This window comes from Ochotona princeps, chromosome 22 (genome assembly GCF_030435755.1).
Source record: "Ochotona princeps isolate mOchPri1 chromosome 22, mOchPri1.hap1, whole genome shotgun sequence".
Classification (NCBI taxonomy): domain Eukaryota; kingdom Metazoa; phylum Chordata; class Mammalia; order Lagomorpha; family Ochotonidae; genus Ochotona; species Ochotona princeps.
This window is the reverse complement of record NC_080853.1, coordinates 23,583,992-23,601,544: the sequence shown is the minus strand read 5'-3', so window position 1 is coordinate 23,601,544 and position 17,553 is coordinate 23,583,992. Positions and strand designations below refer to the sequence as shown.

Genomic DNA, 17,553 nt, shown 5'->3' with positions numbered 1-17,553 from the left:
CCTGTTTGCTGCCTCCATTCCCTTATTAGCCACCCTGGGAGTGTGTCCTTAATAAGTCACATGCATACAAATTCTTATCTCGAAGTCTGTTTCTATTAAGCTGGTCCAGGACAAACACCAAACAGAATGCCCTTTCTTCCTCTCCAAAGATGCAGCTCCTTGTATCATTCAGCTCTCAGTGTTAACATCACCTGCATCGGGAAAGAAGCCTCTATCCCTTTCTCCATTCACCTGCTACTTTCAGCCAAGGAGTAATGCACCCCTGGCTCCTGACAGTATGGCTCATCTACTTGCCCACCCTCCTCTCCATCTGTGGGGAAGGCACCTGACCGTCTTCCAGCCTCATCCTTTTCTGTGTATGACATTGTGTCATTCTCAAGCTGACCTGGCATCTGAGCCAGCCATGACGCCCAGAGCAATACCCAGGTCTGTTGTAGTCACACTCATGTATGCTTTTGAAAGCTAACTGATCCTTTCACTTCTCCATGACCTTGTCCCCACGAGGCACACGAGACTTCACATGAAGCCAGTGAGTACATCTGTGACCAACAAGCCTTTTCCCAGAACAACCAAACTGGAAACATACACTGGGAAAGACAGCAAGTCTGCAAGGGACGTTCTGTGTGTTTGGTTCCAGTTAAACTGAAAGTTTTAAAATTTTACTCACATCACTCCTCTGGCTTTGGCAGGTTTCCCAAGAAATCTCTCTATCTGTGGGTCTCATAAAAAAAAATTAAGGAAAAATGTGTGCACTGGAAAGAGTAAATAACTAGGGCTGCTGTGGTTTTTGCTGTTTTGTTTTCCATGGTTTGCTTAGCAAGATGCAACAGATAAGGAAATTTCTGTAGAGGCCCCTAAATCACTTAATGGTGAAAGGAATTCCCAAATGGCCTTATCAGCGTCTATGCAAAATCGTGAGATATCTGCACCAAGCAATAAATCTGACGTGGAGCTTGGTTTCCTGACATTTGCTCGAATCCTCAGAGAAGTGGAGTTACTGTGTATCCTGGTACTGTATTTGAATTCTGAAATGCTGTGCCTGGATGGCTGCCCATGGGGACAGGAAATAAAGCTCCGTAACTGAATGTCAATTAAAAAAAAAGTCTGAGCATTATTAGTTGCAGTGATAGTCTGTGTGAGACCAACTCATCTTTCTTTCTCTCTTTCTTTCTTTCTTTCTCTCTTTCTTTCTTTCTTTCTTTCTTTCTTTCTTTCTTTCTTTTTCTTTTTTCCTCCCTTCCTTTCTTCCTTTCTTTTTCTTTCTTCTTGTCTCAAATGTTGCATTCTCCAGTAAAGCTCATTTGCATTGCTGTCCCATGTGGGGATTGTGCATCCCAGTACATGATAAAGACACAGAAGGAATTAGGTCACTAGGCCTGCTCTTTTTTCTGTTAATAACCCCATCCAACCTCCTCCTTCTTAATCCTGTGCAGACAAAAGCAATGGAAGCTAAACCTCCCAGAGCCCTGATAGGGAAGGCGGATGAGCAAATCCACCAACATGCATCCTTTTACTCGCTATGGATGTATTTAATTAATCCCATGTGGACTGGCCTTATTCAAATAAAACTATATTTTATAAACTGCTGCCTTGTTGTCTGGTCTGTGTGGTGACCCCTGCCTGAGGCAGCTGTGCCGTTTTAAGCAAGTCATTTATTAAGGGTTTGGGCTTCTCTGTGCTAATGGAGTCATGCAGGAAAGAATCTGTATTCTATGCAGGGTGAAATGTGCCCAGTGGGTGAGGAATTAGGAGAACACTAGATGGGTACAAAGCAGTGGCAGCAGGCAGGGAGGGCTGGAAGCAACTAGCTCCCTGTTATAGCTCCCTAGTTTCAGGCAGTGAGCTCAGAAACTAGATGCCCTCCACCTGCTGGCCCCCACTTGGGAAAGTTTGTGGAGCCAGGAAGAAGTCTTTAGGGCAGTACACTGCTGAGTATCTTTACAATCCTCTTATGACCTGTCATTTTCTAATCAAGACAAGCCCATGTTAGTGAAGTGGAGGTTGTCAGAATAATGGCACTATTAGAGAACTCTCTGTGAGAACTCAGTATGTATCAAGCGCTGACTCATTCAGTCCTCGCCCAAATTCCTTGAGGTAGCTCATGTTAGCATCCTGTTACAGACACAGAGCGTGGAATAGTGACACCAGAATGTCCAGTGTCATCCTGCTAGCAGACCCTGGGACTCACATTCAGCGAGTCCTGGGGACCCGGAAAATATGGTCTTCACTGTCCCACAGCATGGTTTAACTCTGAAAAAGAGTTGAACACTTAGACTGTTCCTTTTATAGCCAGGGCATCTGTTCAGCAAAGACCCTGGCCTAGTCTGCCATGACATCCCTGAGGTGGAAATCATCCCCCCAAGGCCACTGGCAGTAGAGTGGGCCTGTGGGTGTCCAGTCCATGTTGCTGGAAATGAAGGACTCCATCCACTCACAGCAGCATGAATGAAGCTCACGGTTATGTCACTGGGGGAACACCTGCTGCCAGGAGCACAGGTAGCCAGTGTTCCTACTCTAAGTCCAAACACTAGCCCAGCTGTCCACAAAGCCAGAAACCATGGCAGTTGTTCTTACCGCTGGTATAGGGGACTACTGCCTGGAAGGAGAAGTTTTCGCGGGGTAGTGTGTGTGAGAGACAGAGAGAGAGAGAGAGAGGAGAGAGAGAGGAGAGAGAGAATTCTTGTTGGTGGTGACACAGGAGTAGTTACTTTGTATTAATTCATCGGACTTGATCTGAGAATGTCTGTTCTTTTCCCATAACCAAAGAAAATGTCTTGTGACTGTGACAGCCCCAGGATCTGCTGTCAAAATATCCCTGTACATGGCCCACTGGCAGCTGATGTGGGACCCAGTGTTTGCTACTACAGGATGTGGGGGGCTGCAGGGGGTAGAAGCAACGTGGAAGGCAAGTTCCTTTGTGGATGGCTCCAAAGCTTCCTTCCACCCTCTGCTGAACCTTGGTTGGGTAAAGACCCCTCAGATGAACACAGTCCACATGGTTTATTCCAGTAATGGATCATATGAGTGGTTTGGAGACTGCAGTGAGTCAGTTACCTGGGGGAGGAGTTTGGAGAGTTTAAAGCTCACCTTGGAGAGGGAGCAGCCAAGGGAGACCCACTTGCCTCTAGGAGTTGAGTTCTCTGTGGACAGATTTGCTGGGATATGTTTGCCCTGACACGCTCCCCACTATCCCTCAGCTCGTTCCCTTCTGGTTTCCCCCACCAGATTGCTCCAACCTGCTGAGATGCCCAGGCCCAGCCTCTTCTCAGGATTACACTCTGATTTTTCTGGAGGCAAAAACGGCCTGGAGCTTGCATGTTTGTCTGCTTTGGTTTGGTTTGCAGGGGTAGGGTAAGCATTTCCATTTTGCAGTGCGTCCTCAGGTCCTCTGAGTGGCAAACACAGCTAAGGCTGGGGGAAGTCTGAAGAAGCAAACAACGTGAGCCAGTGGTTTCTTTCTCTCTCCCATTCCGCTTCCCTCTCGCTCTCCTTCTCCCTCTTTGTTGTGTGCTCTGAATTTCAAATGAATAAGTAACTAATCTTAAAAACAACAACAAAACACTGACCTGATTTCTATTACCTTTTATTCGTTTTTTCTGTTCTTGGACTTCTACTGATACAGCTGCACAGCATCCATTCTCTAGTGTTGATCCCTTGGTTCAGACATTAATGTTTTTGACATTTTCCCATTTTATGGCATATGTCAATGGCTCATTTCTTCCATTGCTCAGTGGTATCTTCCATGAACAAACCAGTTCGAATGTCCATTCTCCTGTTAAGTGGACTTCAGGTCTGTTTCGATCATCTTTTCTCCTAGGTAAATATTCGGGAGGAAAGGCTGATAGGGCTTTTCAACTTCTTAACAAAAATTTCAAACTGCGTCCCACAGTGATTGGACCATTCCATATTCCCAGAAAAGGTATACGAGTGTTCCAGTCTTTCTGCGTTCTTGCCTCTACTTGAGACTGTCTTTATCACTTTAGATTGCTGTTCAAGGAAAATAGGATGGCTTGGACTATTAGCTAGAACGAACGCTAACTGACTCATCTCCCATGGTAAGCAGCGGGCACGTCTATCCCACTGACCTCAGGCTTGGGCAGGTGATTTGGTTTGGCCACCAGAAGGATAATGGCTAGGACCCAAGCAAAAACATGGACTGACCTTGTGCAGGCAGTTCTTGCCTTCTGAAATCTCTGCCACTGCCATGAGAAGGCTGTGTCCTTGGTTAATCTATTGACCCAACAAGGAGGGGAAATGCAGAAAAGAGTGGGAGACAGAGCAGGAGGTGTAGTGATCCTTGTCTGGGTCTCTTGGGCTGTGACTGATGACCGCTACGGACACAGATGTCCTCAGCTATCTCATCCAACTGCCTACAAGTACAGCTGCCCTACCCCCAGCCCAACTGTGTGCAGAAGCCTTCACACAGCCCAACATAATGAACAGTTGCGTTCTCACTGCTGTCAGCAGCCTTGAACTCCCTTCCACTCAATATTTATCAAAGCCTTGATTAAAAGAGACAATATTTACCCAACACTTCCTGAAAGCTATGCTATCCAGCCATTGCCCGTGTTCTCTTACAACATCTCTGGGTGGTGATCCCAGGCGGCAGACAGCTCTCTGCTAGGTCTTCCAAAATAGCTTGGAACAGCTCATCCGTGGATTCTAGAGCAAGTCCTGTGGAAAACCTTCACAGCACGTTGTCTTCTATGCCTGTTGTAAGGACTGAGTGGGGATACTTCTGTAAGATGGCGCTGTCATTTCTAGTTTCAGAATCAGGGGCAGCTGCAAATCTCCTAAGGCATTTTGAGTTTTTATTAGGTCATCAGTCATGTGACTGATTCAGTTTCTTTGTGCCTTTACCACCATCACCACCAAATCCAATTCAAATTTTTGACCCACTAGTGACAGCTGTCCTTAGCCACTGGGCATATATGTTGTGAATCCTCTCAAATTCTGGCTGCTTCCCTAATTTTCTCACCCACATAATTGAAAATGCTGTCTAATCCTCTTTTGGGGGAGAGGGCTTTGGCAAGGACTTGGTGACAGAATGTTGTGGCAGCCATCCCAGGTGCTCCCGCCCCCTCATCTGCCTGGTTTCATCAAGCGGCCCTCCCATTTTTTATCATTCTGATCATTTCTAGATCCAGACACCATCACTTTGTCCTCTTTAGCTCAACAAGCACATACTGAGCCTACATACCGCGTCAACTCTGTGGCATTGAAATAAAACCGAAATATAATTGGTCCTTGCCCATAAAGCACTGAACAGTGAACTAAGGACCACAGCATCATTATATAACCTTATGGGCTACTGGGGGCTTCAGATTAAAATGATATGCATGGAGTGTTTGGGCCTCAGCAATTATCTACTGAGTTTCATTATGATTGCTAACAAGGTAATCCTGTTTTTTGACTCTTCCAGAAGACTTAGGTACTATTCTAGCCAAGAGACCCATCACATTGAACTTCCTCTGACATGTTTGCTGGAGTAATCTTAATTCTTAAACCTAAAAACATGTAGAGTCATTATTTATTTGTGAAAGCATTACAGACAGAGATTCTCCATCTACTAGTTCACTCCCCAGATAGCTAATGCTGGGCAGGCTGCCAGCAGCAGTCAGGAGCCTCTACCAGTTCTCCCATATGGGTAAAAGGCCCAAGCCTGTGGGCCATCTTTTACTGTTTTCCTCACACATCAGCAGGGAGCTGGATCCAATGTGGAGCAGCTGATGGGATGGGATGCTGGTGTAGCAGGCAGTGGCTTAACCCACCGTGCCACAGTGTCAGCCCCTAGCGTAATCTTTAAAAGATAGCTTTTCTTGCCAGCAAAGGCAGAAAGAGCAATGAGCAAAGATTGATCAATAAATCCAGAGTTCGATAACAGGAATGAGTATCATTGGGTGATTGCAGAAGATGGTGAGTATAGTTAACAAAAATATAGTACATGTTTCTCAAGTGCTCAAAGAGAACATTTTGAATTATCTCTCCTCACATTAATGTTAATGTGATAGAAATTCTAATCACCTTGATTTGATAATTATGAAATTTATGCATATATCAAAAGGTGTCCCACAGAAATAGGTGTAAACATTACATGTCAATAAAAGATAAAATTTTGGAGCCTGGTATGATGACTCTGGCTAAATCCTTGCCTTGAGCATGCCAGGATCCCATATGGGCACCAACCAGTTCATGTCCCAATTGTGCCACTTCCCATCCAGCTCCCTGCTTGTGCCCTGGGAAAATAGTGGAGGACGGCCCAAAGCCTTGGGATCCTGCACCCATGAGGGAGACCCAGAAGAAGTTTCTGGCTTCTGGCATTGGATAGGCTCAGCTCTGGCTGTTGTGGCCAGTTGGGGAGTGAACTAGCAGATAGAAGATCATTCTTTGTGTCTCTCCTTCTCTGTGAATTTTCCTTTCTAATAAAAATAAATGATAATATAAAATAAGTAAGTAAAATAGGCAAGCTCTCTTATTACAACTACACATGCACACACATACCTCTGTAAATTTGAAATTATATTAAAGCTTTCACATCTCCTTGTTCCTCTGTTTATATTTGGGGTTTTTTTCTTTGTGAGATTCATTTATTTAAATTGGAAAGGCAGATTTACAAAGAGAAGGAGAGACACAGCTATCCTTCACTGCCTCCCTGGGGTAGAGGCAGGGATCTGGGCCAGGAGTGGAGCAGCAGGACACAAAACCAGTGCCCACATGTGATGCCAGTGCTGCAGGTAGAGGATTAGCTCGCTATGCCAGTGTCAGCCCCCCTTCTCTGTATCACTCTTCTGTTTTCCTCTCCTGGGGTGATTCCACTTGCTGGTTCTCGCTCTACGCTGATCACTCTCATGAATTCTCTCTAGCCATCTCAGGTACTGAGAGTCCTACCTAAGAACTTTGTGCCTGTCTGAAAGAGGGATTGGAAAGGGATGAAGGAACACATCTTACTCATAGCAAAATATCCCGTTCATCTTTGTGGGCAAGGCCTTGAGCAAGTTTAGAAGTTCCACTTTGCAGGATTATTAATCGTTAGGATCCATTGCCCTGGCATATAAGTCAGAGCAAAGCTTTGAGGTCACAAAATAATTGTCGAGCTCCTCAAAATTTTTGGAAGGAAAAGGAAAAAAGAAAAATCAGACATGGGAAACCTTTTGTCCACACTTCTATTTATTTTTCTCTTTATTATTTTAAGTTGTGCAGTCTTTTAAACATTTTGCCACATTCACTTCAAGTGTAGACATTTTACACACACACATTCTTTTATAGTTATTTGAGTGCCTTGCACAGTGGTATAGCAGGCTAATCCTCCTTCAGCACCAGTATCTCATATGGAGACTGACTCTATCCTTGCTGCTCCACTTCTGATCCAACTCTTTTCCAGTGGTCTGGGAAAGGAGTGGAGCATGGCCCAAGGCCTCGGGCCCCTGTTCCCATCTGGAAGATTCAGAAGAAGCTCCTGACCTCAGACTGGCCCAGCTCTGGCCGTTTTGGCCGTTGGTGAGTGAATCAGCAGATGGAAGATCTCTCTTTCTCTTACCCTCTCACTATATCTCTCTGACTTTTAAGTAAAATAGATAAATTGTTGCTGTTGTTGTTGTTTTAAAGAAGAAAGCTATTTGAAAGTCAGAGTTACAAAAGGAAGAGTGGAGGAAGAAAAAGATCATCTATCCACTGGTTCACTCTCCAGATGGCCACACTAACCAGGGTTGGGCTATGCTGAAGCCAGGAGCCAGGAGCTTCTTCTAGGTCTCCCACATGGATGCCAGGGACCATCTTCCACTGCTTTTTCCAGTCTGTTATCAGGGAGCCGGATCAGAAGTAGAGCAACTGGGACATAAACTGGCTCCTAAATGGGATGCTCTTGTCTTGGGCAGAAGCTTTACCTGCCACTCTGTAGACAAACAATATCACGGAGTGAAGGCTTCAGACAGTGATCCAACTGTGGAGAAAGGAGAGTGTGTTGTCCTTTACGTGGGAGGAGTCAGTGAAGTATTGTTTACATATACTCTTTGAACTTTCCTCTTACTAAGTTAATATGGTGCTTCTAAAATGCTTTCATTTGTCTTCAGGAAAAGATCACCCTAATATCAGAAAATCATTCAGAATGACCTCGGCATCGGTTGCACTGTGGGTCTTGTCTTGGGATCTGCCCTTTGAAAGCAAGAAGCAGCAACTAGACACACCCTGCTGAGGAGTCGAGAGCACCTGCCAGCCAAAGGAAAGGGGAGATTGTAATTCTTCAAAAACATTTATTTATTTGAGAAGTAGAGTGACAGAAAGAGAGGATGAGACACAGAAAGACTGTCCATCTGCTTGTTCCCTCACCAAAATGACTGCAACAGCTTGAGCTGGGCCAAGGCTGAAGCCAGGGCCCACGCTGCTGGGCCATCTCCTGCTGCTTTCCCAGGCACACTAGCAGAGAGCTGGACTGGAGGCTGAGGTGCCAGGACTCAAGTTATGTTCTGAAATGAAATGCCAGCATTGCAAGCAGCAGCTTAACCCATGATGCCCTAGCACTGACCCCAACATAATAATTTTTAAAACAAAATTCTTTCATTCAGATGGGAACTGATTCTTGAATGCTATTGTGATTATGCTGGGTGAGCACAGGCTTAAACCAGCAAATCCTCCGGGAAGCCTCTTTCTCAAGGAAATTTGTTTATAGCTCGAGGGGGTGGAGAGTGTGATGCCACTCCCCCCGCCCCGTAACAAAACTACTTTTCAACAACAAGCATGCGTCAAGCACCTGTTCAGTGTGAATCACCAAATCACAGGTTGAACTTGTTTTTGTGAACATGTCTGTTTAACCTATAAGTGCTTTTTCAAGGCCACTGAAAGAAAGGCAGTGTAGCTACACAGGCGGTTCAGAGCTAGAGGACAATGGGATAGAGACAGAGCCTTCTGCATGGCAGGCTCCCTGGTGCTGGGCGAGAGGGGCTCGTCTCAGCACAGGGAGGACCTCTTGTCCATCCAGCTGAGTACCGGAGTCGGTGGTGGGGTGAGGAGGTCCCAGGCACCAACCCTCAAGTAATTCTCATTCTGTGGTCCCCAGCTAAGTAGTTACCCTTTTGGAAGAAATTCCTCTGAAAAGTCAAGGTCAGACATACAGACATTTTGTCCAGGATCGTACCCTGGCCCTGCAGTAGATCAGTTTGGGTCTAACCTTATCCTACCTCTCAGGCACTCAGATCTTGCCCCCAAACCTCCTCCACTTCCTCCCTGGCTGAGCAGGAGAGTGGGAGACTGCAGGAGCAGTTTCCTGGGCTCTCCTGGGGTGACTTCAGACTTGACTCTTCAGTGTGCCTGCTAGTGCAGTGTCAGGTTCACTCTGTTACCTGCACCAGCCAATGCATATGCCGGTGGTTGCGGCTCCCTGGTCCATTCAGCCTCCAGCCCCATCTCTCATGGGAATTGATGGATACTGTGGCTTAGCCTAGCCCAATCCTATCATAACCGAGTTGGGTTAACCCCAGTAACTCACCAGGCCTGCCCCCATCTCCAGGTTTGGCATTTGCAGGCATGTGCTGCATTGGAGCAGTCTGTCCAGCATTCCATCTTGGCTGTTGTACACACCTATGGGTACTGCAGCTTAGCTCAGGCTGATTCAACCTCAGTCCTGGCCCACATGTGTATGCCCACAGGTGCTGCTGCTTTGAGAAGCCTGCCCCACCTTACCTCTGACTCGCATGAGTGTCAGGTGGGTTCCTGTCAAGTAAGATCTGTGGTCCAGCCTGGCTATACCCATCACCACCTCCAGCTCTCGGCATAACCCAATGGTACTAACATCCTGCAGAAGCAAACCCACAAGTTACCTACAGAATCTGCCTCCTAGACCCAGTTCTGTTGCTTTCTGGTGGGTTCTGAGACCCAGCCTGATGTGGCATACCCACTGCTCTGATACATGTGGGTGGGTACAATGGCCTAGTCTAGCCAGGCATGCCCCCAGCTCCAGCTTTTGTGTGTGCCAGAGGGTGACAGATGATACTAGTTAGCTCAATGCAGGTCTCCCATGTGGACAGATGCCTTGGCCTGACTCAGACATGTCCTCTAGCTGTCCCCTCTGAACAATGGTCTGGTCCATGGAAGTCCCCAGAAGTCATGCCTCCCATGTCAAACAACCCTCAGCTGCATCCTTTCCCACATATTCCCAGACTCCCTTCCCTGAGCAATCTACAGTTCCCCCACTTCAGGGCATGGGGTGGTATGTCTTGGCCCAGCGTTCCCTGCCTTTGCCACATATCTTAAAAATAAGATAGATAGATAGATAGATAGATAGATAGATAGATAGATAGATAGATAGATAAAATAAGCAATTATGCTGGCATACTGGTATAATTAACACAAATTTGTCATTAATCAAGCTCAGAATTCCTGCCAGCTACTGGCTGCTTTTTCCCTAGCAATGTAGCACTTGCCTAGGTACAAGACAACGTGGGCAGTTGCTAAGGCTGGGGGACTCATTTCTTTATCTTGCGCAGGTCACACCGGTTGATTTATTAGTAATCAGAAGACACAAATCCTCACCTGTTATCTCAATGAAGAGAATTTCATATAAACAGTTGCTGCCCTTGTGATTAGAAGGGTAAGATGTGAACCCTTAGGTGTCACATTTCAGGAAGCAGCTACCCCATCTAGCATTGGGGGATAAAACAGAGACCATTGGAACCACTGGCACTTGGCTGCATGGAGAAGCGCCCCATAGTGCTGCAGCCCAGAAACTTCTGAAGAGGAGACTCGGCAGTGAGACTCAATTTGCGAATGGCTCTAGCAAAAGGAACTTCCACTGCTATTAGGGGGAAGTGAACCTGGGTAGCTGCTGTTGAGAACCGGACGCAGTCAGGTACGGGAAGTGAGGCTTGGGAGAGGCTGAGGGAGAGACCGAGAGATCTTCCCGTCTGCTGCTTCATTCCCCAGGTGGCTACAATAGCCAACACTGACACCAAGATCTGGAAGTTTCTTCTGGGTCTCCCGTGTGGGTGTCAGAGCCCAAACACCCCGGCCCTCTTCCGCTGCTTTTCCCAAGCCATTAACAAGGAACTGATCAGGACATGAAGCAGCCTGGATACAAACCCACATGGGATGGTGATATCGCAGGCGGCAGATTTACTAGCTACACCCACAACAGTGATGCAATATACATGTGTTTGATGTATACATTAAAATAATGTATATTTCTGTGGAAAAAAAATAAATCCACGCATAAGAGAGATTTTCAAAAAGTCCATGGAAAATACATTCTGTGAAAAACCTGTGTCTGGGTTTCAATTTTTGGTGCACCAAAATAAGCTTATTTTGAATTCCATTTTTTCCATCAGGTTTTTGGAGGACTGCTTATACTCAATGAAAGCACAGAGAACCATGTCTAGGGAACTATTGGAGAATTCCGGCGCTGTGGCAGTTAATTTGAACCTTGAGAGACTGGAAAGGATGCAAGGAGGGAACTGGGTGAGGGCCAGGTGGAGGAGATGGTGTGAGTGGAGGTGGGGAGCATGGCAGGGCCCAGCTCCCCGAAGAAGCAGGAAGTACCCAACGTAGGTGTCATGGTGTCACAGTCCTCCACAGAATGGAGCTGGGACTGTGTTCTGGGATGGAGTTGGAGAGCCTTGGCTGTCAATTAAAAGATGGAGGGAACCTTGGAACTGGTGCTTGCTGTTCTCGTTCCTTGCACTGAGTACGGTGGCACTCAGAGAACATGCTGATTCCTGGACCCACAAGGCAAGCTCACCTGGTGTGGAAAATCAGCTTCCTGTCCACAAGGGAGGAGTCACTTCTGACCCTGTTGCACAGGCAGCTCAGGGAAAAGGGGGAGAGGGGTTACGTTATCCACCTGCCTTGGATTCTGAGCCCAGTGCCTCATTTGCGTATCTCTATGGCAGGCCACCGTGGCAGGAAATAGAGGGATCCCTGGTGCTCAGTCGACTCTGCCAAGTGTGGGGACTGGAGATGTTCACAGGCCCCAGTTCATCTAGCAGGTGGGTTGTCATTAATGCTTGCTCAGAAAAGGCCAAACAGCTCCTGCCCTGTAAATTATATCTCATTTCTTTAAAAAATGTGTATGGCAGGAGAAGCAGCAGAGACGCAAGGGAGGGGACTCGAAAAGGGGGAAACCTGGAAAGGCAAACTGAAAGAAAAAACCAAAAAACAAATGGGCCTGGTGCATGCCTTTGGACCATTTTGCCGTAGTCTATTGATTTGGCTATCTCCCTCTACCCTGGGAGTAATCAATTTTTTGGTGGATGGGTAGAATACAATAATTTCAAGCAAACTCTTCAAATGGGTTGTCATTAATTTGCCTTTTGCTGGTCCTCGTTCATTCGGAGTCAGATGTGCTTAGCTTTCTCCAAACACTGTCAGCAGCGTCCTCTGGGGATTCTCGGGGGCTGATTGGCACTGGGCAGGGAATGTAGAGGCTAGGGGGTGGGGGCCGTGAGGAGAGCTGGTGCAGACTAATGAAGGCACAGTGTTTGCTCATCTTTACAGAGTCACTTATTACTGCTAATTGGGAGGGACAGTTCAAATAAGCACAGAGGAGCAGTTGTCACAGCAGCGTGACATGTTTTTAAAAAGCCCTTCCCTCCTCCCCCCGCTCCCACCGCAGGCCGGCTGGGCGCCTGGGCTGCGAGGCCTGCACAGAGCTCAGGCTTTGTCAAGATGCCCCATAGAAGTCAGCGGGCTTAAGAAACCTGGGCTTGGCAAACTCATCACAGGGAATCTCAGACCACCACGCAGCTGCCCCAGGGACACTTGGAAAGTCAACAGCTGACGGAAGGGGAGGACTCTGAGCTTGCCTGTAAATGGACTTGCAGATGCAATAGGAATTAATTGGCAGAAAATAGTTAGAGGTTGTTTTCCTTAAAGGACCTAATTGGTTTAAAAGAATATCTGTTTGTACAGTGCTAAAATATTAATAACCTCACATACCTTCCCCAGAGTCTTGTCCCTTTATCTCTTGGTTATTCACTTCCTTCTGTTTCTGCGGAATACATAGAAGCAAACACACCACACATATCCCCCTTGCTGGTCAAGATTTCCAACTCATGCGGTTGCATTTGTGCCAACCAATTCACTCTTGGTACTATCCAAAGACACCTGTATTTTCCTGAAGTCTACAAGAAAGGAACGGCAATCGCCTCTGTTCATTCATTCACCAAGGTAGTAAATGCGTACATTTACTGGGCCAGGATCCAGCCATGCATAAGAGTCTCTGCCAAGCGAGTCCATTTCTGCAGCCAGCGGTGGTGAGCCAGCAGTGACCAAGGTCATTTCAGGCAAGGACAACAGAGCAGGGATGTGCTCATGCCTGCGTGCGTCTGGCACTTATTTTTGTGCAAACTGGAATATTCACAACAGGCACGTGGTGCAGTTCATAGCATTGAGAGAATCCTGGGTAAGATTTGAATTCAGCCACCTGGTTTTAGATAGCAGAAATTTCTGATTTAAAACCTAACCCCATCCTGAGGTCCTAATTGTCAGAGCTTCAGGTCATACGTTGTCATCAGTTGAGGAAATTTATCACTAGGCAAGTTTTTGATCAAAGTCTTGGTATCTTCCTGTTATGGTTTGAATCTTTATCCCTCTGAATTCAAAAGTTAAACCCAAGAGTCATACGTTAATGGTATTAAGAGTGTAAAAAACTATGACCATTAAGACATTTACAGATTTATTCATTTTTTATTGGAAAGGCAGATTTTACAAACAGAAGGTGAGACAGAGAGAAAGATCTTCCATCCACTGGTTCACTCCCCAAATGGCTGCAATGGCTGGAGCTGAGTTGATCCAAAGCTGAGCCAAGAACCTGCTCCGGGTCTCCCAGGTGGCTGCAAGGTCCCAAGGAGGCTTTGGGCTTTTCTAGAGAATAAGCAGGGGGCTTGATGAGAAAGGAGCAGGAAGCACATGAAGTGGCAACCATATAGGATCCTGGCCCTTGGCAGCAGAAGAACAACCAATTGAACCACCATGCCAAGCTCAACCATTATGACATGTAGAAGTGGGGTCTTTGGGAATTAGATTAGGTTGTTACCCTGGAGACCCCATGATTGAATGTTGATGGCTTTGGGGAGACACAGACTCTTTTGTTCCCCATTTCTTGCCTTGTGCCAGCAAGAACGCCATCAGCAGAGATCCCACCAGCACTCCCACCTGATCTTGGATTGTGGACCTCCACAGCCATGAGCCAAAATAAAGCCTTTCTACTTTGTAGGCTATGTGCCTCAGTATTTTGTTCTACATATGAAAAGCTGATGAATATACTTTCCTTCCTATGACCCCAATTTTGTCAAACGTAGGTTTCCAGACTTAGAGCTATGAAACATAGTCTAGACTGGGCATGTGGCAGTTGAGATAAGGATCCTAGGGAGATGAGCTCAGCGTCTGGTTTCACTCCTGGTCAGTCTAGGTTCAAAGTTGTTCTTGGGACTCGCATTGGAGAAATACAGATCCAAGTGCATGCTATCATTACTTTCATCCCCCTCAGCACACACATCCAAACAGAAAAGTGTAGCTGGTGTCACCTTGGGAGAAAGTAAAGTCACTCTTCTCCTGAGCACTAGGAATTCCATCATCTATTCAAGGTACCAGTAGATGACATGAATCCAGGCTTTCACTCTAAAAGTATGTTCAAGAAGGTGACAGACCTTCCCTAGTGAAGAGAAGTGATCTTGAAAAAAGGAATGTCAGTATATGGAATTCACAAAAAGCCATCCCTGTAAGCCTATGCGTTTGTTTTAAAATTTAAATTGCAATGACGAGCTGTCCAGTCGGTCTAGGGAAAGTAGTCAAACGCTTTTCTGGAGAATGGAAGCCTTGGTACTTAACAAGAACTTAGATTTGGGTTTCCCAGCATGAAAAATAGGAAATCATTTGCTGGGTGATACATTCCATTTCAGTTTTCCTGTGACATATTAAGAATGAATTTGTTGTTCATTGATACCTTCCAAGAGACCCCAACATGGGGCTAACAATGCCCCCTTCACTTCTGCATGAATGCATTCAGTTCTTTTTTTCACATCTGGAAGTCATTTATTTTGCCCTGAGACATCTGCAGAGGCTGTTGACATGTGATGGAGGCAGGGGAGCTGGCAGGCCTGGCAATCCCTTGGACTGTCACCACTCTTGGTGAGGCCTGGCTTTGTTGGTGGCGAGAAGAGAACCCGCTTCCCTACTGGGTGATGAGTGCAGGTTGACCAATTAAGAAGCCAGTTGAATAGACTTAAAAAGAACATTTCTGGAAAAAGGAATTTATGTTGTGGAAATGAATCCTTCATTTTGAGACCTAAAAGGCAAATGCCTGGCTCAGCTGGCTTTGGGATTTCAGCCTTAATGGGGCTAAGCAGAAAATGTCTTTTTGCAGCCAGAAGGTGGATGCGTGTGTGTGTGTGTGTGTGTGTGAATGGTTGTGTAACATTGAACATTTGTTGTTTTTTAAAATAAACTCTCTATGATGGGCCCCTCTTGCTCTGGACTTCTCATGGTCTCACTGGTCAGGAGCAGGTGCCCTGGTGAGGCCACCACCCAGGGGTGCTGCACTGGGTGCTGTGGAAAACACTGAAGCCAGCTGCAGGGCCTTCTGCTACCACTAGAAACAGAGCATAAGAACATAGCTCACACTCCTGGGTCACAGGCAAACTGCAGGGCTGTGCCCACCATGGCATGAAAGTCACAGAGAACTGAATGGCCCTACACCAGCCTGAAATGCCATCAATGAGGGTGGTCTGCACTGCCCACTTCTGGCAGCCTTATCCAGTCTGCATAGAACCCTGTAGGGACAGTTCATCTAAAGTTACCACAGCTTCTTGGGAGAGAGAGAGAGCACTCAAGAAAATATCTAAGTTTTCAGGTTGGGAGGGGAAACTTTGGCTTGGTCTACTTTACAGTTGTGACTAGCACCTGTCCTTCAGAGGGCTCACAGAAAGGCTGAGAAGGAACCAAATTTCAATGGACTCGTAGAAAATTGTTCTCCACAAGGCTAAATCCTTGCAGACTTCCGAGCCCACTCAAGGGAGAAGGATAAGAGGGCACAGCTGGTGAGAGCAGACAATGGGGGTGGAGCAGAGAGATCACGCAAGCAGGGTCAGGACGAAGCCACAGATGAGGAGGTCCCACACCTCATTACAAGGATGCCATTGGCCTGGAGCTAATGAGGTAAATCCAGGAGTCTATTGAAATCCAGAAGTCTGTTCCAGCCCCTATGGAAATATTGTGTTCTTCTGAATCAGAAACCACAGTTACAGATACTGCCAAGAATGAAACAGGAAGGGAAAGGGGGCAGTGGTGATCATGGCACATGACAGGAAGATCAGGAGCATGGCTTGTTGGGTTTTTCTGCTCCAACACAAAAGTTGCTGTGTTTGGGGAGTGGTTTAAGGTTAGCCTAAGACTTAAGATGTATATGCCCCACCCCAGAGAATCTGAGTTCAACTCCTGGCTCCCACTCCTGACCCAACCTTTCTGCTGATGCTGTCCCTGGGAAACAGTGGTAATGTTTCTGCCACTCACATGGGAGACCTGAATTGAGCCCCCAGCTTCGGCTCTAGATTAGCCCCCAAATACTACAGTTATCTGGGGGAATGAACCAGGAGATGAGAGGCCCCCATTCTCTCTCTTTGACTCGTAAATAAATAAGCAAAAGTAGAAAGTTGTTTCATTAAAGAACACAGTGGAAGGTAGGGACATCCCAGGGAGTAGATGAAGTGACGCTGAGAAACTAAGAACAGGCTCAGATTCCACAGCTGTATCAGAGGTTGTGAGATATTTGTCCATTCACTCATTCATCCAGTGTGCATTGAGTGCCCAGTATATGCCAGCTACTGTTCAACACATTTGGAATGTATCCATGAGCCAAAAACACAGATCTCCTGCTCCCATGGTGCCAGATAGACAGACAATAAACAGTAAACACAAATACAATTACCTCCTCTTAAAGGGCAACATATGCCAAGAATGTAAGAAAAATAGAATTAGATGAAGAGGGTCAAGAGTCAGTTGGGGAGCTATAATTTAGTGTAGGTTTTTTTTTTTTTTTTTGCAAGATTTATTCTATTTATGTGAAAGGTAGAGAGAAAGAGAGAGAGGTCTTTACCTGCTGATCCACTCTCAAACTGGCCATATTGACTGGGGTTGGGCCAAGGCCCAAGCCAGGAGCCAGAAACTTCATCTAGATGTTCCATATAGATGGCAAGACCCCAAGCCCTTGGATCACCTTCTGCTGCTTTCCTGGAGGCGTTAGTAGGGACCTGAGTTGGAAGTGGAGTAACTGGGACTCAAACTGGTGACCCTATATGGAATGCCATTGTGACTGGTGGGGACTTAAGCTACTGTGCCAAAACAGCAGTCCTGCATTGAGTGTGCTAAGAGTGGACCTCACTGAACCAGATTGCAGGCCCATCTTGGTAGCCCAGGGTGCCTGTTTCCAAGTCAAACACTTGTGCATGACCCACTTCAGAATGGAACTTTCCTGTCCCCAGGGCTCTCTTCAGCCTTCTAGGACCTGTTCTGACAACCCAGGCAAAGCCCACAGAGATGGAGCAAGGTGGTCCTTGAGAAGGTGGCATGCAG

The 17,553-nt window shown here is 46.5% G+C and overlaps 1 long non-coding RNA gene across 1 annotated transcript; it reads left to right on the top strand.

Moving 5' to 3' along the window:
- Positions 1–3,722: 3,722 nt before the first annotated feature.
- LOC131482954 (uncharacterized) lies at positions 3,723–17,545 on the top strand. The gene is made up of 3 exons (XR_009247425.1): positions 3,723–4,055; positions 13,687–13,813; positions 17,463–17,545. It is a non-coding gene; the product is annotated as an uncharacterized LOC131482954 (long non-coding RNA).
- Positions 17,546–17,553: the final 8 nt, after the last annotated feature.